At 44.2% G+C, this 22191-nt stretch overlaps 1 protein-coding gene across 1 annotated transcript in view; it reads right to left on the bottom strand.

Moving 5' to 3' along the window:
- Nucleotides 1-11887, bottom strand: part of sema6bb (sema domain, transmembrane domain (TM), and cytoplasmic domain, (semaphorin) 6Bb) — a 117368-nt gene extending 105481 nt beyond the window's left edge. Inside the window, exon 1 of the mRNA XM_076726085.1 lies at nt 10984-11887. The gene's annotated coding sequence lies outside the window, so the exon portion shown is untranslated. The remainder of the gene's footprint in view (nt 1-10983) is intronic.
- Between the last annotated feature and the right edge of the window lie 10304 nt (nt 11888-22191).

A 22191-nucleotide genomic window follows, 5' to 3' on the forward strand; every position in this document is an offset into this window, starting at 1 on the left:
TGAGAAGCAGCGAGAAAGGTTGACGAGGAGACGGACGGAGTAATTGGCTCAGATGTCTTTAGATTCTTATCTTATGAAAGGGGACAGAAATCTGAACTGAGGAGCAAACAGCCCCTGAGCTGTCCCCTCCATTATAGCGTGAGACTGGAGCTGTCCTCCTATTACGGCCTTAGCCCTGCAGAGCTTCAAAGCTACTTTGTTGTGGCCGTTAATGGCACTGATGACAGCAGACAGGATCTCTATGCCAGGTGAAGCGGCCCGAGCCAAAAAACTGTGAAAAAGGGAGTCAAAAAATAATAACAATAATAAAAACTGCCCACCAGAGACGAGCGGCGCTGTCCGGCAGGCAGCTAAAAAAACCTCAGTCAAGAATAACTGCCATCTTTAACATTTGGCAGGAACAGTGCTCACCAGATAAGCACTCAGCTCGGCCCCTCAGGGTAGCACAATTAAAACCACGTTCACTGAGAGTCATCAATAACGTAAAAAACTGGGGAGGAAAAAAAATTACTCCATTACGAGTTCGGAGCACGCTGGGAAGGCAGGAGGCAGATCTGAAAGCTTAGTCATTGGGTGCGTGTTTCTGTGATGATTCGGGTTATTCTGGCCAACTCCTATGTTTAGTTCCTATTACAGCAACATGGCTTTTATTGCTATTCTTCTCCAACATGCATGCAAGTGGAAAAACCCATCACAGCACCCTTAATGTTTCATGGTACATGACATACCTCAGACCAGCCAGCTCTCATGCATTTTCTGTCTTGTTTATTACTTCAGTTTAGACTCTGGGATCGAGTTTCCCTGCACTGCTGCTGCTGCTGCTGCTGCTGCTGCTGCAGAGAGGCAGGCGAGAGCGTGGCTGGTTTTTGAAATGAAACAGACAGAACAAGCAAGGCTATTTATAAGAAGCAAGCGGATAATTGTCGGAAAGGTTAGAGCAGGCACAGCAGGTAACAAGTGAGCTGCGTGTTGATGCGCACAACAGGATGTCGAGGGAGCGCGGTGATGATGTCGCCAGGTAAGCACAATGTCGGAAAGAGCAGTCGCCACAAGAGCTGAAAGAAGGGTTACTAATGAGGAGTCCAAATCAATACACTGCGAGCTCAGAAACGAGCACACTAGAGCCCACACTTACACATTTTGGCATGATTAAAGGGCCAACATGCAGACGTTGTAAGCCCACAAGGTGCCACAGCGACTCACACTATATTTAGAAGAGCAGCCAATGCACAAATACAGCAAAGAACACATAATAACAGCAACAAAAACGCTGTTTCCGTTTACCATGCAGCGGACAAACCATACAGTAACATCCTATAATTGGGATAAAACAAGTGAGCGCTCGAATGTCAAGCTGGAGGATTAGAGAAACGTTTGAAGCCTCGTCACATCAAACACACACCAGCATGCTGGGAAAGAGAAACTTTTTAAATAGTTTTTGTGTTTATTTAGACTGTCTATACACACAGAGCTTCCCACATTGGCAGAGACACACTGGCATGCTCAGACAAAGACGCAGGATGCACCTACATCAGTGTTGGGAAGAGTACAGCGAACACGGACGACAAATGGAGCAGAATGATTCAACCGAGGAGCGCTGCGGTCGCCTTAACGGACATGTTTTAAATAGCGTCAGTTAAATGGACATATTCGTGGCATAAATACACATTCCAGCAAGAAGGAGAAGTGAATATTTTGATTATTTATGCCCTCATTCACTCACTCACAAATTCAGCCATTTCCTCGCCGAGTTGATTCACTCTAACATTCGATCCCTCCACTGCTTCTTGCCCCCCTCCAACGTCCCCTCCGCCTGCCTCGCTCGGCGACCAGAGGAAACCAAGCTAGTCGAGCTCGGAGAGCTAAAGGCCCATGTTTCATTTGATGACAGAGGCTGATAAATGTCTGACAGACTGCCAAACCCTGCGATGTGCTACATGAGTCAAGCACAAACACTCCTCCGTCGCGCAGATATGCGTTCGCTCACGTATCCATCACCGCCTCGTGGGAGGTGTATGTGTGTGTGTGTGTGTGAGTCTGCGTGCCCGCGCATGTGTGTGGCACGCTGGTCCGAGCAACAAAAGCCTTGAACGTGACCATCCCAGTGGCGCCATGGGATGACGGAGGTGGCCAAGCTCAGGCTCTGGGGCTGGATGATGAGGTAGGAGGATGTGGGATAATTCTCATGTTTGGAGCAAATCAAGCCGCTGAGAATGGGACCGTGAATATACACCAAAGGATGTACTGAGTGGACATCACATCAACACACACACACAAAAAACACCCTTTCCTGTCTTTTGCCTTCGCCTTCCCACAGAAATGAACATGTGAGCGAACAAGCGAGTGAAAGCAAAGGGTGAAGACTGGCCTGAGCTCTGAATGTCACAGTCAGTCATTTCAGCCTCCCTCTTAGTGATGCAGACAGAGAGCCATTCTGATTGCCCCACCAGTCAAGCCAAGGGGTGAAAAACATTTACATGCAAATACGAATGACCCACTAGCTACTGCGAGCACGCTAGCTATGGTATTCTGAATGCACAGCAACCTCAGAAAATCCGGCACAGAGGACTTGCCAATCAACAGCTCCATTGTAACAGCACACAGGCTTTAGAAGTAGCTGTTATGTGTGTAGGATATCAATTATTTTTGCTTTTGTGGCTTATTGGTTTTGTGGCTGCTATTGTTACCAGTCTGTGTATGATGTGAAATTAATGTTAATGAATTCAGACCAGGAACATAATGTACTGCATTACCAGGCCTGCTGTGACGAAGCTTAAATCCTTTCTATCGTTTTCCACGTAACTCCTCAGTCAACAGACCTTCCTCACAGAATCCACTCATCTCTGACAGCGGCGCAAATACTGCGAAGTAAACCGTGCACATTCAATTTGCACGACGATAATCCATAACTGTCAGAACGAACACGCCTCTCTGTCATACTGAAGTGGTTAGTATCAGGGGACAGATTGCGGGTGGACTGGTTGGGCCTCTGGGGGTCTTGGCCAAGGGGAGACCCTGGCTCTCTTACTGGCTGTCACCCACGGTTGGGATACTTGGATCGGGAACCCGCCTGCTGTCACCAGACCTGTTGCCTCCAGATGGGACCCGGGTCTGGTTCTGCGATGCCCGCCCTCGGAGAACACACTCTGTCCTCCTCCTCCTCCTCCTCCACTCCGTATTTCATCTCTTCACCTTCTCATCCCATCACAAACACATCAAACGTCACCTTCCCTTCATCCCTTCACCACTTATTAACAAAGTCCAAATCACCATTCTTTTGTTCTTTAACCTTGACACTCAGCTTTTAGCTCCATGCAACACTTTCATCTCATCTCTCACTCACTGGCTCCAGTTTTCTTGGCTAAAATCCCCTCTGAGTGTGTGAGTGCATGCACACATGCTTAGGAGATGAGCAGACGCACTGCACAGCAAGACCTCTTTGATTCGGCACAGCAGAGACCCACAGTGAGGCTGTACATTAATTGGTGCTTCTGAGCCGTTAATTTAGGCGAGTACGTTCAAGGACCCACTTTCCTTCCACTTTCCAACAGTAACAGAGGCTGAACAAGCATCCTCTCAAGACTCTTCCACTTTTTTCCGCTCTCTCCGCCCTTCCCTCTGCTCGATGCCTCTCTGCTTTTCCCCATTACCCTTACAGTTCAGCTTCACCCGTCAACCGTCAGCATGCCGCTGCCCCCTCTCGCCTCGCCCGCTCTCCATTCTCTCTTCACCTCGCCATCAGCGAGCGAAGAGAGACGGCAGGTCACAGTCTCTGCGCCGTCCCCTCCACTTCGCCAACTGCCCTGCGCCCGGTGCCAGCGAGCCAGAGTTTTCTTTTTGTTTTTTTCAGCATGACTGACTCCCCCAGGTCACTGAACGCGTTAAGCTGTTAATTACCTCAAAGCACAAAACAAGTGGTAGCTTGGCAGCAAAATGAGCAGGAATTTACATTTTTCTTTAAAGGGTACAGTCGAAAACTTAAAAAAGAAGAGAACACCAGACACCAGAGGCCACAAAAGCTCCAGCCGCAGCAGTAAACAATGCTGTCAACGGCAGTGACAGACAGAGCATTCTCATTTTATTTTTGCTGCTTCTCTGCGACCATAAAACTGCAGGATAGAGCCATTTGGGCTGGAAGTTCCCCTAAGAAATGAATCAGCTATAAAACAGCAGCAGGATAATACCACTCTGGCCCACAGGGCACGGTTTCTTCAGCTTCACGCTGGGTTGATGCGGGAAATGATTCAGGATGTGTGTGACCCGCATCCTCTCCGCAAAGTCTCCCATCGCACAGTTGTTAAACTCTGCCTTATTAGTTACCTGCTCGGCGATCATAGCAACCTGGCGCGGGAAATGAAACCGAGGAGGTGTGTCTGTGAATGCTGTAATAGAAATAAGTGTTGCTATTTATATCATGTCAGGGAAGAAAAATAATATAATTGCAGTATGGCTGCTGGCGCTGAATATGCTGCTCCAGGCTTTGGGCTTGTGGTGGCTTGTTACTTAGCTGCGAGTGTGTGTTTGTGTGTATGTCTGGGAATATTATCAAGTGTGTGGCTCAGCGTGCCAGTGTGTGTTCATGTATTCCGGGTGGTATATGGGACCGGCCTGTCCTCTCTCTCTCTTCCTGACCCCTCATTAGTCTCTTCTCTTGTTAACACACTGGGGCTCTGCTGACACTGAGACTTCATAAGAGTGCGAGGGACAGAGGGACGACGGCGTCTGTGTGTGTTTGTGTGTGTGTGTGTGTGTGTGTGTGTGTGTGTGTGTGTGTGTGTGTGTGAGAGAGAGAGAAAGGAAGGGGGAAGCTATGTGAACGCTGCTTAATGACAGGCAAACAGGCTGTGAAAAGCATTCAGCTCACACACACGGCTCATTCGTGTGCAGGAAGTAAAAGCTGCTGTGCGTCTCAGTCATGTCTGCCTGTCTTTTAATCCTGTCTCCCACGGTATCACTCATGGTCAGCTGCCAGCGGGATGGAGTTTATACTCATGGAAATGTCTCTTTTTCACCGCTGCAGAGAATGGAAGAATCCCCAGCGTCTACCTTATTCAAATATAGGAAAGACACACACACACACACGCAGAAGAACACACTCCCCCTGTGGAGGTACAATAAGCCTACATGGAATGCCAGTTTTAACCAACGGGAAGCATCTTTATTCAACATCCACTTGGCCTTTGGTGATAGCAGCTGCATCCTTTGTTGCCGTCATACCGCGCCACCTCAGGCTTACACAACATGATATCGCTCCAACTTCTCCAAGACACTCTGTCACAGTTAAAGGGCATAGACAAAAAAATACTGAAATCACAGACGTTACAGACTCCGAGGGGAGACTAGCCCGTGGCTGCCGGATAGAGAGCGAGCACCGAGTCAGAGAGTTTCTTTTAAAGAAATCTGAAAGAGCGCTTATTACTGACTATAGCGGGCTTCCTTCTTTGAACTCCTTCATCTAGGAGCTGCCTTGGCGTTGCACAGGATGCGTACGGAGCCGCGAAGCAGACGGAGAGATGAGAGTGAAAGGAAGACAGGCGCGGGAAAAACAAGTGATTAAAAGATAAAAGGGAGAGAGCAGATGATGAGGGAGCAGCAGTGTATGATTAAATGGCAGAGGTGGTCCCGTTGGGCAATAGCCCTTATTGCATTTTAATGGGGGGCTGGATGATCCTTGACCCTTTGTGAGGCAGCGGTACCACCTTAGTGCAGATCAAACTGCCAGGCTTGATGAACCCCACCCCCCCGGCACTGGAGGGCATCTGGGCCTTGAGAATGAGGTGTGTGTTAGTGTGTGTGTGTGTGTGTGTGTGTGTGTGTGTGTAAGTGAGGGCTCGCAGGGTCACCGGCAAATGTGTTTATTCTGCTGCTATGGCAACCTCAGCACTAGCCTTGGGCAAATAACAACAAGAAAAGCCGTATGTGCGTGTGTGTGTGTGTGCGTGTGTGAACAAGGGAGAAGGACGGTTTAAAAAGGCGAGGTGTGTGATTTAACATGTCTTAAATTCATACATTTCAAAGAGCTGTCCAACTCTCCCCCCGTCCCTCCCTCTCCCCCACCAGTGTGGCAGGCCTGCCCCTCAATCATCAGGCCCTCCTTTTCACCTTCTCTTTCTCCCAGCTCCACATGCTAAGTGGGAACATTGTTACGGTCAATTTGTCCCATTCAGGGTCCCAGTGGGCAGTGTCCCTGCCCTGACAGCCTGCAGACAGAGACCACACTGCCTGAGAGGCCTTGACATCAAGGTCCAGAGGAGACGGAGAGGGAGGGGGAGGAGGAGGGAAGAAAGCGGAGGAGAGGAGGTGGGGGAAACAGGAGAAGAGAGGTAATGAGGGGGAGCAGCGGTGTGGAGGCAGAATGTGCGAAGGAAAACAAGCAGGGGGTACTGCTGAAGAGAAAGAATGATGAAAAAAAAGAGGCCGGGGTGCCAGGTTTGACACAAGCGCCCAGACTTGGCAGCTCAACAGTATTTCTGACCGGTCTGTCAGTCTCAGCCTGGACTGATGTAGATGGCGACCGCTCTGCTCCCACAGAGGACGCTCCTAATACATCTGCTTAGCTTGGCCTAAACCCGGAGAAATACGAGACAGACTGGACAAGCTCAGGAGAGATGAAAGGAAACACAGAAATGTACCAAGAATCACATTTTTACCTTTATGACTCATTTTTGCAAAGGAGAAGCTTCAGCTGAAGGGACTTTCAAGAGGTCTGTTCACCCAAATTGCAAGAAATCATACGTCCTCACTTATCTGCAGAGGTATGCGCAATTTTCATTTGAAACACTTTCCACCACATGAAAACTGTCGGCAGCGTTTTGATTCTCAAGAGTAACAGTTTCTCCAAAGACGTGACAGCTGCTTTTGAATTTTGATAGGTAAATCTTCCCATTTCCATTTATGGCAATGAGTGCCACATTCATCTCCATCTCTAGACTTCTAACTTCCAACCAAAAATATCCAGTAAAGATACAGGAAGTGAAAAAGTATGGCGTGGAACTGACCCTTTAACGTAAGTCTCAAAATCAGTGCCAACTACAAAGTGGACTTCAAGGGATACTGCTGTGGTTTCATAAAGTTGGAGCACTCACAGGAGACAGATTAACATACAGTCAAAGCAGCAGAGGCCATGATATCCTGACGTTTAGCCCCTAGAATGGGTCAAGCTCCAAAACCACTGGAACCTACATTTCCCATAATGCAACTCAATCACACCTCTCATTAGTCACCCCCTGCCTTTGCACAGGCTTTCTGCCACAGAAGACAGTTTACAACTATACAAAAACGCCCCCTGTGGCTGTTATACTATTCTATATTGTAGCATCAGATTGTTTTTACTCAGGCATTAATGTAAAAGCAGGAGTCTGCTAATGTAGTTGGTTGGGGTGGAGTATTTTGTATCCGGATGCAACTAATGATTATTTTCCTCATGATTAATCTGCCGATTATTTTCTCCTTTCAGCAACTAATTCTTTAGTTTGTCAAAATTCAGAAAATATTGAGAAATCCCATCACGAGCGCTCCGAACGATTATCAACATAGTAAAATAGTAGTCAGTTCATTTTCTGTAAGTCGCCTCACTGATTAATCACTTCAGCTGTACTTAAACGCACTGTTGGGTAGTTTAATTTCTAAGTAAGCATCAAATTTTATGAGCTCTTCTTATGTTCTGTGTGCAGAAATCTTTATTTGTCAAATAACTAGCCACTGAAGCTGTCAGACACGTTTCCCTCTGAGGTGTAGTCGAGTAGAAGTCGAACATGGCGTGAAAGACTTCAGTGAAGTACCTCAACTTGTGCTTGGCTTCAGTACATGTACTCAATTACATTCCATCACCGCTTTTTACATGTAGGTGCAGGATTGTAAAGACGCCATAACTTAGATCATAAGACTTTTCTGAACAGTGAATCCCAGTTGCTGACCTCAGTGACTTTCCCACTCTACCTGAGCTTCAATGCTGAACACTGCTTTCAATAGAAAGCAGCACGCAGACGAGGTGAAGCGGTGTGTCCTCTCTTTAGCCTGAACTTGTCTGACAACTGCAGCTTTGTCTGACTAATCTATGATTTTTATGTCTGCGTTGGCGCTGCCCTGGGCCCACAGGTGATGGGAGGGGCAGGGGGGAGGTGGGGGAGAGGGATTAAATCACTCTGTAAAGACACCTGTTATTTTAGCACATAGGGCGCAACACTTGCTCCGAGGCAAGGGGTGCAGAGCGGCTGTTGGCGTCAGAAACGAGGCACAAACAGGGCGCCCATTCAACCAATGCTGGACACCGCTGAATCACACTTGTATGAAGCACAGACAGACTGACTCACACACATGCACACACACAAAGTCCATACAAGACAGGAAGGCAAACAGACACAATGTGACGGACAATGTGCCTTATGTTTCTCCCCGACAGACATGGGCAAACTCTCACTTTCTCTCTTTTCTTAATGACATGCACACACACGAACACACAGACAAACAATTCTTCAGACTAATTGGCGATGCAGACTCTGCAGTTAAGACAGCGGGGATCTGTCAAGGGCATGTGTGTACGGTGGGATGTTGCAGATCTCCCTAAATTAACTAACTTTATAATAAATCACTGGGCACTGCTAGCCAAGGATTAGCCACGCTCCAGTGAGCAGTTTGTTAAGCTGCGAGGAGAAGCACCGGGGACGGAGAAAGCATCGCCAAAAACTGACATCAGCACTGGGACCTTGGAACAGTCCAAACCCCCTGCCTGGTTTCCTGGGCACACATTTAGCCTTGTTATCTGAGTTCTCCATTGACACAGAGTCCTGCTCCTGTATTAGGCTTTTACTTTGAAGTATTGCTTTATTCCTGTTGGGGTTTCTCCACTAATCACTTTTAGTGTTCAGGATCTCAGCTCTGACATCAGGTGCGCTGCTTCTTCGATTGCTTTCCCTTATGTTTGCCTTACTTCAGTGCAATCTTGCCCCCTACTGAGTCATTTCTTTTGGCAGGAGTAACGCTTCCTACAGTCTGGTTATTTATACACTGACTGAGAAAACATTTATCCACTCTGCATGCCTGAAGAAAGATATTAAACTCTTCTGACAAAACTTATTACAAAATCATTCAGTGCCATCAGAGCAAAAGTAAGTTTTACAGAGTGAAATCTGTCACATCCTGTAAGGTCTGCCTCTTGACCACTTTGGTTCCCTGATCATGTTCACAACCCTGTGCTGCACATGGCGAAAGCGATACATGTATTTTTGGGTCAATTTCCCCACAAAACGTTCAAAAGATGACTTGAATCACCAGCAAAAGCTGCATTTTCTCTATTCTCAAGACTTACAAAGTGTTTGGTCCTTGACTTCTGAGCAAACGAAAACTACATCCGGTACAATAAGAAGATCTGAGATCGTATCAGACAGGTATTTCCTCTGTTGTCTATTAATTCATTCTCTCTGATAGCGCTTCTCTTGTAATTACTGTTGGCGCGATGGGCCTACAAGAGGATGTCAGCACATGAGAGAAAAGGGGGCACCACACCTCCTCTGTCACGCTGCAGAAGCTGCAACACTCAGGTGATTAGACAATATCTAGTTTATGATCATCTTTCCTTTCATGTCTCATCTTAACTTCTTCCCTTTCAGCATCTATTGTGTCTTCCTTGTTTGCACTGCGAAGGCTGAGAACCGAGTCTGGTGCAGTACTGTCACCCCCTGACGTAGCATCAGCAGTGGGGAAGGATCTACGAGTAACCTGCGGCAGCACCCCTGAGCCCCTGGCTGTCAGGGTGGGTGACAGCCCAGAGGAAGAGGAATTAAAGAGGCTCTTGTCCTCCAAGGCTGATTTGACACAGTCAGAGCGGCAGAAAGGTTAGTAGAGGTGGTGGTATTCCCTTGGCTGCGTCTACCCTTGCACTGGGCGAGGAGCACTGTCTCACTTTCTTTGGATGTGTCTTTCTCTCTCCTCTCACACACACTAGGGCTCATTATAGGAATGCTCTGACCCTTGGGGACTTCACTTACTTCTCTGTCTCTCTTTCCAGTCCACAAACCTCGGCGTTGGACAAAAGGCAGCTGAAAGGCAATTTGAATTTGAAACAGGGGCCACAACACAAAACATGCGGCTCCCAAAACGGCGAAACTTTAGGACACTTGGAGCCAGCTATTGAGAGTTAGTGGTGCTCATACAAAAAGCTAAAAATGTGATTCTGACACCATCCAGCCAACTAGCTCAATGTACTGTAAAGACAGCAGCTACTGCAGAAAGAGAGGGAGGGATGTCAGAGCCTGAAGGAGGGAGCAGCGGACACCAGGGGCCCAGCGGGTAGGACTGTGGAACATACACAACCGCCAGCAGATAACGCACAATCATGCACCATATAAACAACTAGTTTGAGCAATTCCATGGTGAAAACACAGGCAGCCTGTGCTTCCACAGTTCTGCAACTCACGAATCTGGAAACGAGGTTTTGGAGTAAATCAAATGTAATGTCAGAAAGGGGGAAATTCCTCTTGACACAGCAGGAAAAGTCCCAGATTTCTCAGATTAAACATGTTCCAGCAGGAAAACCTATTTAATTAAGGCGGGTGAGTGACACTGGACTGCTATGACAGAGCTGTTCCTGTACAGTGACTAATGATAATCGTCAATAACTGTCAGCCATTTTCAATCACACGATCTGAGCCGTGTCAATATCCAATCAATACCTGGTCAGTGAAGTGCCTCTCAAGGCTCCAGACAGCTGAAAGCCGCTTGTTTTGTGCGTGGCTGCAAGCTACGCAGTATGAAATTGAGAATTATTGCTACAATGAAAGGTACTGTAAAGCCAAGACGCGATAGATTATAGATCAGGTATTGTGTGTTGATCGAGTCAGTTTGAACCAATCAACACAACTGAATTCCTTCGTGTTACCAGAGGCGATATTTTATCCAAAGCATCAAGGCGCGACAGAGCCTGCGCCCCCGGAGCGCACCACCACCCACCACAGACCTCCACACCGGACAGCTCGGGTCACTTACCTGTGGTTATCGGGGGAAAGGTGTCGCCGAGACAGCGACAGTATGAGTGGATTAGAGTCCCGCTGGATACAAAAAAGCCAAAAATCCCAGAGTGATCAGAGGAGCGAGGAGGCTCGTTAGTGCGTTACCAAATCCTGTGTGGGGCTTTGTAAACTACTCCTCCCTGTCGCACCTGTCTCTGGCAAAAACTGATCCCGTTCGCCGGCCTGACATCCCTAAGACAACTGTCCCAGGGGTTGTGTGTCCGTGCCCCCCTGCTAGTTTGAACACACACACAACACGCGCACACACACGCGCACACACACACACGGCACCACCTGTCCCCGGTGCAAAACAGCCCACAAAGAGCTTCTATGTCGCGCAACGACACATGGCATTCCCCGTTAGTCTCTGCAGCAGTACTCCCTCACAGACAGCCGTCCGAGAAGCCCAAGTGGTCTGGAAACGCTGGAAGCAGTGAATGATGAAAAGGAGAACGCGGTAATAACCCATCCAGCACACCACTGGCACCAAACCAGCTGCAACGTTTGGAAATTACATCTGCCGCTCTCGTTGCTCGCCCAGTTGTGTTATCAATCTTCCGTCCCCACAATAGTTGGTCTATTTCGCCGCTGCGCACACGACTGCTGCTCTGTCATTGCTGCGTCTCTCCCACCCCAGGCTTCACTGAAAGAAAAGACTGTCCTTCTGTCCGCTTGTGCGCTCCGCTTCCACGCAGAGCCAGACTCAGGATCCAGCGCAGAGCAAAGTCCCATTCACCGGATTATTAGAAATACTTCCCGTTCCCAGAGCCGCACTCCGGAGCTCTGGTGAGGTGGGAGGACCACAGCGTTTGTCTTCTAGCGGTTGTGTGAGCTACAGCATCTCCAGCTCTGCTCCCTGCTGTCATCCACAAGAGACTCCTAAAGCCTGTTAGTGCCAAAACCTGAAGCAGAATAATGCAGCGACTGGAATGGAACAGATTAATGACTAATTGGGTTTAATTTAGAGCAGCCAAATCCCTTGAAACAAGAAAAAAAAAACTCATGAATATCAAAGTCAGGCTCACTGCGGCAAAAAAAAACCTTTGCGCACTGTGTCAACTAAATGTCATAGTGGCAAAAGCAGCACCTTGTTAGACACGGCGCCGTCCAAACTGCACCGGGGGCGCACAGCAGAGAGAGGGAACTGTTCGTGGGTGAACTCTATTTCAAGGAACCTTTATATTTTAAAGACAAACAACAGACCGTTTAGAAAAGGTCTCAAAGTTATACCGACTGTGCTGACGTTCAAATGAAATCACAAGGCAAATTCAAAGCAGAGTCTCCATAAAAGTGAGCATTTATTGGCGCGGAAGGTCAGAAAATGGAGCCAAATTAGCCGAGGAGATGAGGAGGTGCTGAGGTTTCTTTACTGTATGTGCGTTATCTTTGTTTTGTTTGGTTATACGTGGGCGATGCGCAGCATTTCTTAAGGTGGCTCCAGTGCGCACAATAAACATTAACTGGAAAATTCAGCCATCGCCCAGTCAGCAGGCTGAGAAATATGTCCATCCTGCATCTGATGTAACGATTTGATGTCATATAATTCAGCAGAAATATCTGAGAGGACAGACTTTAGGAAGAACAATTTGTTTTAATTACAGTTCCTCAAAGTCCAATTTAGTGAACTCAATGAACTTGGAAACTGTTTCCATCCCTGAGTTTAAGGTCTTTCTGCATCGACTCATTGAGCTTAAATTAACACAACAGAGGCATAATTTAGCCTAATTAAATCTCAATAAGCCTCCAGCCCAATGTAACTGTAGCTTTATTACACTTTGGGGTTTGAGGTTCATATCGGTGTTAAATAATTTATTACATATAGTGTCTACATCCTCATACTGATCTGTGGAGGATTTAATGCCAAAAATACTATATGGGAAAGTATTTACAGCGCCATGAATGGATAATGCTGCTGTGTTACTCTGTGTGTTATAGGAGCTAAACCTACTCCTCTCCATGAAATTGCTAGCAGCCAGTGCCACTTTTAAGCTTTGATTCATGCATAATTAATTTGCCAAAATAATGACTTTATAGGCTGGAGGGCGCATATGTAGCTGGTTCTCTTTACCATCTTAATAAATCCACTCCCAGCCATCTGACAGTCTTTCTGATACAATCTGATAATCAGCTCGACCAAATCTGATGACTCAACTTCTGATTTGGGAGAAATATCCCAAAAAGAAAGGAAAAGTGTAATGTCACCTCAGGTTATTTAATTCAAGATTTAATCCAAAAACAGATTTTTGGATGAGATGTTGTTACTTCATGTACGTTATATGAGGAAAAACCACTTTCTTTGGGTGTTGGAAGCTATTTTGAAAGGAGGCTCTAAAAGGCAATTCTTTTTTAATGCACAGTGAAGCCGAATATGGCCTCCTCTTGTCTGACATTGATTTTATAGTAGGACATTGTTTTGGTTTGCTTGTTGTTTGCTGTTTTGTTTTTAGTCTTATCTTGCTTTACACAGCCAAAATATGCCTGCACCAGCGCTGTAATACTTATTAACATTATTCATCCTGCTTACCTTATCATCCCATGCTGCCTGTGACTTTGTAGCCTCCACAATTAAAAACTTGAAAAGAAAAGTTTCCTCTGTCCGGAGGAGACGTGCGGAAAGTCTTTGCACAGGCTGGCTGTGGTTACAGCAGACACTGCTCTGACGGCAGCGTCATTATTCAGGAAGAAATAACTTCACCAGCAATGGAATAATGATGAATTGTCCCTGCACTCTTGATTTCTGTCCCTCCATTGCTCTCACATACAAACCAGCAGGCCTGCGTGTTTGTAGGAATGGAAACCAAGGTGTTCAGTAATAACATGCAGTCAAGGACAAGCTATCTTTGAGTGCCAAGTCAATACACGCTGTCAAATGAAAAGAAAAGAAGAGCTATCAAGTCAGCGAAATTACAAAGTGACCTTACAGCATCTGCTAATATTTAGCGAACATTAGCCACCATTAGCTACTGGTCATGCCAGATCGGGGCTGTATCGGCAAAACCCAAAGTGTATTAAGCAAAGATGTGTTTCAATTTCTTCAAGTTTTAGCAATAAAGAGCTTAATTTTAGGCACCTGTACTTTACTGGAGTATTTCCATGGTATTTTACTTAATCCTTCTACTCCACTACACTGAAGGAAGAAAATATTTAACCTTTTTTACTCGAGAGGTATAGTTACTTATTACTTTACAGATTCATATTTTCCATGCCAAACATGTGCCCACCTTATAAAATACAATGTTTTTTTTATGTAGGGAAATCTCCATCTCAACGTGCTACAACACTGAAATGACGCTAACGTGTTAATGCACCAGTGGTCGTAAGATAGTAATATATCAATTTATGTTTTCTTTAAATAGCTGTAATCAGTTTTTTATATTGGCAATTAATCACATGACAACTTCTATGTGAAATTAATTGCTCATTATCTTAAGCTTCACAGTGTCTTTCAGCATTTCAGCTCATTGTTTTGGTTTTCCAGCCTGCACGGTCACAGTTTTGGTTTTGTTAGCATTAGCTGCAACAGGCAGCTGTTTCAGTGGAAAAACGTAGCATCAAATGGAACACAGACAAAGTTAGCCACTGGCTGGTAAACAAGATGGAGCATTTAGCAGCTAAAGTGCCAGATATTTCCTCCAGGAGTTGGTGGAGACCAAAAACAGCACTAAAAGGAAAGTGAATGGACAGACAGAAACACTCCTCCAGCTGAGTGCTAACGTACTGCCTGATGTGTAAATTGGCAACTGTTTGTTAACAAGTTCATCATATCAACTTAAAACAGTGATATATATCAGTGTTGTGTTTACAGTTTGTTTACGCTGCCTCCCAAATGGCCAAAAAAACCCTTTTTTTTTTGATGAAAAGTGAAACTTTGAATGCAGGACTTTTACTAGTAAGAGGGTATTTTTACATGTATTGCCACATTTCCTGAATACGCCTTCACTGCCCAAAATAGCGGATATTTGGGGAAACCAGTGCAGTGTAAGTACACAGGTTAGATGCAGGAAGAGAGGACTTCCACAATAACTCCTACCTACTGCTGACAATACTCTATTCTAATATTAAACAGCTCTCCAGAAGTGTTTTTTTTTTTCTTTTTTTTCCTTTTTTAAATCCCCAGATTAGCTTTATTATTCTGTTTCCAGCTACTTTGCATAGAAATGATTCAGGACACAGAAACTTTGAGCCATGTTCAACAAAAGAACTTATGCCATGTCATCTCCTGTCAAAGTTTGTGTGCTGACAATAAATAAATAAATAAATAAATATTTGTTTTGTTCATCTGTTTCCTTTCATCCCACTCGGTCTGTCAGAGCAGGCAGGCAGTAGACCTGAGCCAGATAAAAAGGAGAGGAGCTGCCACGGGAAAGCGAGAAAGCTTAGCAAGAAAACTACAACCTTTGATGGAGGATGCACTTTTTAATCTTTCAGCAGCATGGGAAAAGGGGAAGGGCAGCACAGTCGTCTCTTCACAGCAAGAGCTTTTGTCCTCTAACTTCCAAATCAGCAGAAATGAATGCAAAATAAAGATGCCTCAGTCTCCAGTGTGACCATTTTCTATCCCACCAAAGTAATCACATGGTTCACCAAGCTGTGAACAAAGACTCACAGGCAGCACGCAGGGTTCATGTGATCAGACCCGGCAACTTCACAGGCTCCGCAGTCAATATGACGACTCAATTTAGCCAATGCATTTAATAAGTGGTTTCACATCTCCGGCTTTAAGATGACGACAAAGTCATTAATATTAACAAAACCCATAAAGAACTTAACAAATCAATTTGAAAGGATTGTTAATGCAAGTGGGATATATTTATACTTTTGTGGGAGTAATTAAGAACATAAGGTTAAGAAGTACATTGTGCTCTAATGTGTAAATGACAATTTTGAATAACCTGAAATGTTGAAATAGTGTGTTTCAAACTTGTTTTCCAAACTTTATTTGATATTCTGTATGAAATTACCACATTTTTCACATATTATTTCCTCTTATTCTGATCACATTAAAAGATGCAGGCCTGGTCTGAGCAGACGTGGCCTTAAGGTTGGAAAAGCAAGCTCATGGCCGCAAGGTTGACGGTTCAGCCTCTACTTGGCACCACTTGCACTTCATTACCACGGCTGAGGTGCCCTTGAGGAAGACCCTTAACCCCAGCTGCTCCTGTGGATCCGACACATCACGGTTGTACTGAGCAGCTTCCAGATGTGAATGGGATCAGGCTGTTCCTTGGAGGCTCCAGGCCACTGATCTCAGTGAAACTCCCTGAATAACTAAAAGTAAAAATAATAGCTAATTAGCTCAACAACATATCTTCAGACTCCAAAAACAAACATATATTACTGTTTGAGAGTACTAAAAATACACCTAGGTGTTACTGCTGCAGACACTACTTGGTTAGGTTTGGATTAAAATGTTCCGCACCTTTCTTAACTTCAGTACATTACTTAAGATAAGTCAAGGCTGACTTTCGGTTTCACACGGGACACGAGCAGCGGTCTGCAGTCCTGTGTTTGTTTGACCCTCTACATGCAGACTTTCTTGCTCTTTACACTTCGTCACCTGACTTCCTCCTTTGTTCCTGCCATATTAGTATGACTACTAGAGGTCAGCGCCTGACAATAAACGTAAATATGGGTCGCAATAACCTTCTTGCACAGACGACCTGTGTGGCAGTTTTTCTGGTGAGGATGAGCTGCAACTCAAGGACAAACATTAAACTGCGAGTTTGATCGGACACAAAGCAAAATTAAAGCCAAATACATTAATAGTATAGTGGAGAAGAAAAATGACAAAAGCTGAATAATTCGACGGAGGCTCTGAGTTTCTTCTCTCTGTTTCACAGCTTTCACTTATGAAACGTTGATTATTGTTAAAGTTGTACACTAGGTAAGACCAAGAGTTCGCAGGGCTTGATAAAGTTGTCAAGAAAATGCCGTCAAGACTGATAACGCCTGGGGCGGCATTTACAGTGAGACTCTGGATCAAATGAAAATACAGAGGATGACCTACAGTGACAGTCCCCAGTGTGAGGCTCCAGCTTCAGTATTCATACAAAACATCAAGGCTGTGAGCTCAATTTTGAATTGCTCCCCTTCTCAGCGTGACGTGTAAACAGCAAAGAAAAAAGGTTCGAATAACAAAGCTTTGTTTGGTTTTGAATGAGAGCCACAACAAGTCTGCTTTCATAAATGATGGATGTTTGTTCATCTCCTGTAGGTGAAACAAGCTAACTCAATTTAATATTAACTCATGTTTATGCAGCTCATTCCATTTTTCACTGTTTGCGCAAAGGTCTGTTATTTGCACTTTTACAGCCTGCAGCACTGCATTGAGTCTAAAGATGACATTGTAATTAATACTCTGAGGCAAATTTAAATTCTGATTACTTGTAAGATTTACATTGTCTAAATATGAAATAATTTACAGTCTTTCTGTAAATGGACTTGTTGTAAATTAGTTGGGACCAATCTAGGTGACTTTATTATTACAGAGAGGCACCGCAGAGGCAGCCATCAATCTGTCATTATGAATGTGGTGCAGAGAAGACAAGGTAGAGGAAATGAGATGGGATATTGAGTGGGAAGAGAAGGCAGAGGGAGGAAAGAGGGCACGTACGCTTTGCTGTGAAGAGATTTGAAGAAAATAATATTGGAGAAAATAGTGGAAAAGGATAAAAGAAGCAAAGAAAAAAAACAACATACTGGAAGGGATGAGGATCAATACTAAAATATACGGAGATATCTTTTATACACAGGGAGGAGCGGGGGGAAAAAAGCGAGGCTTGGAGACTCGGTGTACGGTGAAAAAGCATGCACTTTGTCTCACCTCTCCAAGTCACAACAGAGAGCAACACATCAGGCCTTTTGTTTGGGGAAGGGTCACAGTAATGTGCCATCGCTGTCAAAACTCATACAATCACAATACTAAAGAACTATAAATATTTCAGGGCCAGTCAGCTCTTTCCATGTTTCCTTTCCACCTCCGCTGTGGCAGCTGACCTGCTGTCAGGGCTCAGGGGTGAAATAAGCTCTCCAAAATAAACAGGGGAGACCCAGAGAAATAGAAAGGCAACCGCTGGTATTCAGAAAGCGATGGAAAGTCATAAAAAACAGTGTGAAGAAATTGTGCATTCTCTGTGGAAGCAAAGTTGAGGCTACCTGTTGGCCATGGCGAAGCACAGCTCTGTTATTTGTTGCTTTTCATTTTGTATGTTGCATGCAGTGACTTGGCATTTCCCATGTTCTCTGACTGTGGCTACAAATCTTTCAGATTATGTGTTTTTAAGGTCTGTTAAAGGTTCCCCACAAATCACTTTTCCAATATCCTTTAAGCCGAAGGCACAACAGTCATAAAACGTCTGTAGCTGGTTAAGTTTTCCTCGCAGGGCAATTTTACTCAAAAGATTAAAGACTGTTACTCTTGCAGAAAAGTTTAATGCATTAAGTTAATGACTTTTATGAGCTTTCATTTTCAGCTTCCACCTCATAAACTATAAACATACTTTCTTGCAATGGTCAATTCTCATACACTCTGTATGTACATAATAAGTAAAGTTTCTGTATTTCACCATGGAATATGGACAGATAACCCTAAGACCTGAATGCAAGGTAGTGTCCAATATTGTCAAACTCAAGGAAACCAATATGTATATTTATTGATAGGAAATGACCTTGATGTAGGCCTATACCGTGATGTTATGTGATTCACTAAAGCCATTGACTAGAAAACACCTGTATATAACATGTGAGCATATTAGTTTTGGTCTGAAAGCAACATTTTGAGAAATATACTTACTTGCTCTCTCTGATGTCTGTACAGTAATATGCAGCTGCAGCTAGTGGCCAGTTAGCTTAGCATAACATAATGACTTTAAACAGGGGGAAAACGCTGGCCTGGCTTGATTCAAAGGTAACAAAATCCGCCTACCAGAAGCTCTAAAGCTCATTAATTAACATGTTATATATTCTTTGTTTGATCTATATATAAAGTAAAACAATGCCTTGTTTTCAGGTTTTTTTCTTGGTTGGGATCAGTAACTTCCTTGAGTCTCTGTCAGTTAGCTGGCAACTGTTCCAAGCCAAGATATAGGCACATAACCCCCCATCAAATGGCAAACTGTTGTTTTACACATCAGTTTCTGTACAGTGTAAACACACAAGCTCGACAGGCAGCATTAGAGGCACCACTATGTGGGTTTTGTTACTGTATGACAGAGCCAGGTTAGCTTTTTCCCTGTTTCAAGTTATTCAAGGGTGTTTCATGCTAAGCTAACAGGCTCCAGCTACATATCTACTGTACAGACATAAGAATGTTATCAATCATCTGATCTAAGTTTCCAAGATGTCGAACCATTGCTTTAAACTAGCCTCGATGCAGTTTCAGCTCATGATAACCAAAACGTCCGATAAGGAGGAATGTTAATAATGAATACCATGCTTACAAGCATGTGGCTCAAGGTCAACCTCTTTTTATTAGTCATTCTCTCACACAGATGGTGCATTTCTCTAGCTTTGGTTATGCCTTATTAATATGTTATTGGGCAGAATATATTAAGAGCAAAGGTCCATATCAAGTTTCAACCTGCAGATGATTTGTCACTGTGTTGTATGTTACTGATACCTTGTGTTGCAAGCTGCCGGAAATTTGTTGCAGGATGTTGGAAATAAGATTCCCATCAATGGCGTAGTGCAGATGAAACCAAGCAGATCTGGTCAGCCATTAATGGGCGCAGGCAAATTTCGACAGTTTTCAAGGCTGCTGACAATGAAGGGCAGAAGGTGAAACGGGAGGGAAAATGAACGCTGAGCCAAAGAAATGTTTGTCATGTGATCTGTTCCAGTACACCTGAGACTTGTGGCTTAATAGTAAACATGAAACTGAGCAAATGGATTTCATTACAGTATAATTGTATTGCTCCTTTCATTGCCAGTACTAAAGGCCATGTCCTTCCAAAAGTGCCCTTTGATGATGATGGATATCTTATTGAGACAATTAATCTTCCACGCGAGACGCTTCAAAGAGTCAAAGTGCACCTGGGATTTGAGCATCGTTTTATGGTGGCCCCTTTTGCATTTTTGCTCAGTCTGTTGCAGTTCTGATGATAAATTGGTTTATTTGTTTTAATTTATGTTAACAATTTTAATGGATACTGTGTTGAATGTATGCAAATGTGTGTGCTTCTTGCATATGTTGTCCTATTTAGCCTTCCACTGACTCTTTTTATTTATTGGTGCTATTTGTTGCTTTGCAGGAGGAAGCTTGTGTCTTTCTATTCTATTATGATCAAATAATCTGAAGGCAAAAGCCACAAAATATCTCAAAGATAAATCCATATAAATACGATTTGTGGGTTCTGCTCTCACATCCATGAAAATCTGCTCAAATTGCCAATTTATTGCTCTTATCTTGAAAGGTACGTCCTCAGGCTGGGAAAAGACGGGGGTGGGGGGGGTGGGGGAGTGGGGGGTGGAGTGATCATTTTCCTCCAAGGGATGAGTGATTTTCCTGTTATCTACTAATCTTCAATTACTCAATATCCAGAACAATTTTGGCCTCAATCAAGTGATCCAGTGAAGCAGAGTTAAGAGTTAAGCAGGAACAGATGAGAGCCTTCAGGCACATGTTGCTAACTCTTGCAGAAGTGTGTGGTGGCACTGGTGTGCATGGATTTGTGGGTTTCAGTTAAAGGCACAAAATACAGAGGTTGAAATTGCTTGGTCATTCAGAAACATGTCAAACAAAAAGAGGGAAAGGAGCCACACAACTGCGGTCAAGACAACACACCCATGGTTCCCAGCTCACGCTATTTTCTCTCACTGTGACCCGTTAACTCGCACGGCCTCAGTCTGGTGTTTCGACATTTACCAGTCCAGCCGGGATTTTCAACCTGGCCAAAACAAACCTACAACAGGTCCTATTTAATGAATTTCTGATAGCAACATTAGAGGTAATCTGTTTCCTTTCTCTGGAGCCTGGTGCAGGCGTTTGGGAAAATACAAAGGTGCACATAATGAAAACTGTAATGGCTTGAATAATGAAAATCCTCACTAAATGAAAAGGGAGAGCTAATAGAGTAATTCTAGTGGCGATGATACGCAGTATCCAGCAGGGGAAGTTACTGCACTGGCTTTGCAATGATAAAGTATGTGAATGCCACAGGAAGAAGAAAGTCTATGTGAAAATCATTTAATGTAATAAACGCATTGAATGAATGCAACTGTGGTTACAGCCTGTCCTGCTTCACCATCCATGCCTCATTTTTCCTCGAGGTTTCTAAACAATGTATTCTTTAATATTTAATACAAGAAAAGGCTCTGCGCTCCAGTGTATCTGCAGTAAAAAGATCTTCGGGATCTAACTGAATGAGTTCAGCTCAGTGTGGGTGAGGCTACAGAAAAAAAAGTCCAAGTTGACTTAATGGGTAAAGACTGCCCTCTCAGGGTTTACCACGTCAATTGCAGTTAACATGTCTAACTTTCAGCACAGCTCAGTCATCTGGCTGTCTACAAAGTACAGGGAATGACCTGCACTGGCATTCAGTGTCACACACGATTCACCAGGGTAAGTATAGAATTGTTGTTTTCTATGCACGTTTAATGAAAAGCTTATAACACACTACAGGGACATCTGTAAGTGACGTCTGAAGCGTTTTTGTAACATCTCGCTGCATCAGCAGTATACTGTTTACAGTATACTATTACTGTTTATGTTTTACACAGCTTTTTTGGAATTGGGGTTGGAATAAATAAATAGTGTGAAATAAACAATTTATTAGGTATTCGCTGCTTATAAATGCTAAATAGAGGAAGTTAGACTTACAGTATTGCCCATATTTTGCAAAAGTGTAAGTTAAGCCTAAAATGTCATTATTGACCTTTGAAAGCAATGAAAATCATACAAAGTCCACTTACTGGAATTCAGTAACATCCAGTAAGCGGGCCTGAAAGCTCCTGAAAATTCCCAATAAGTGGACATTTGTCAATAAACAAAAATAGTTCTGTGAGCTTTTCGCTTTTTGAAATCTTATCAACTACCTGCATACAAGGTGTGGACTGAACTACCACATGGCCACATGAGTGTGATACATTATGAATTTGTTAAGCACCACTAAATCATTTAGTGATAATTTAGTGATAAGTAGCAAGACTAATTTACTTTAGGGAAATAATAGGGTCATAATAAGCAGAT

Source organism: Chaetodon auriga, chromosome 3 (genome assembly GCF_051107435.1).
Source record: "Chaetodon auriga isolate fChaAug3 chromosome 3, fChaAug3.hap1, whole genome shotgun sequence".
NCBI classification, from domain to species: Eukaryota; Metazoa; Chordata; class Actinopteri; order Chaetodontiformes; family Chaetodontidae; genus Chaetodon; species Chaetodon auriga.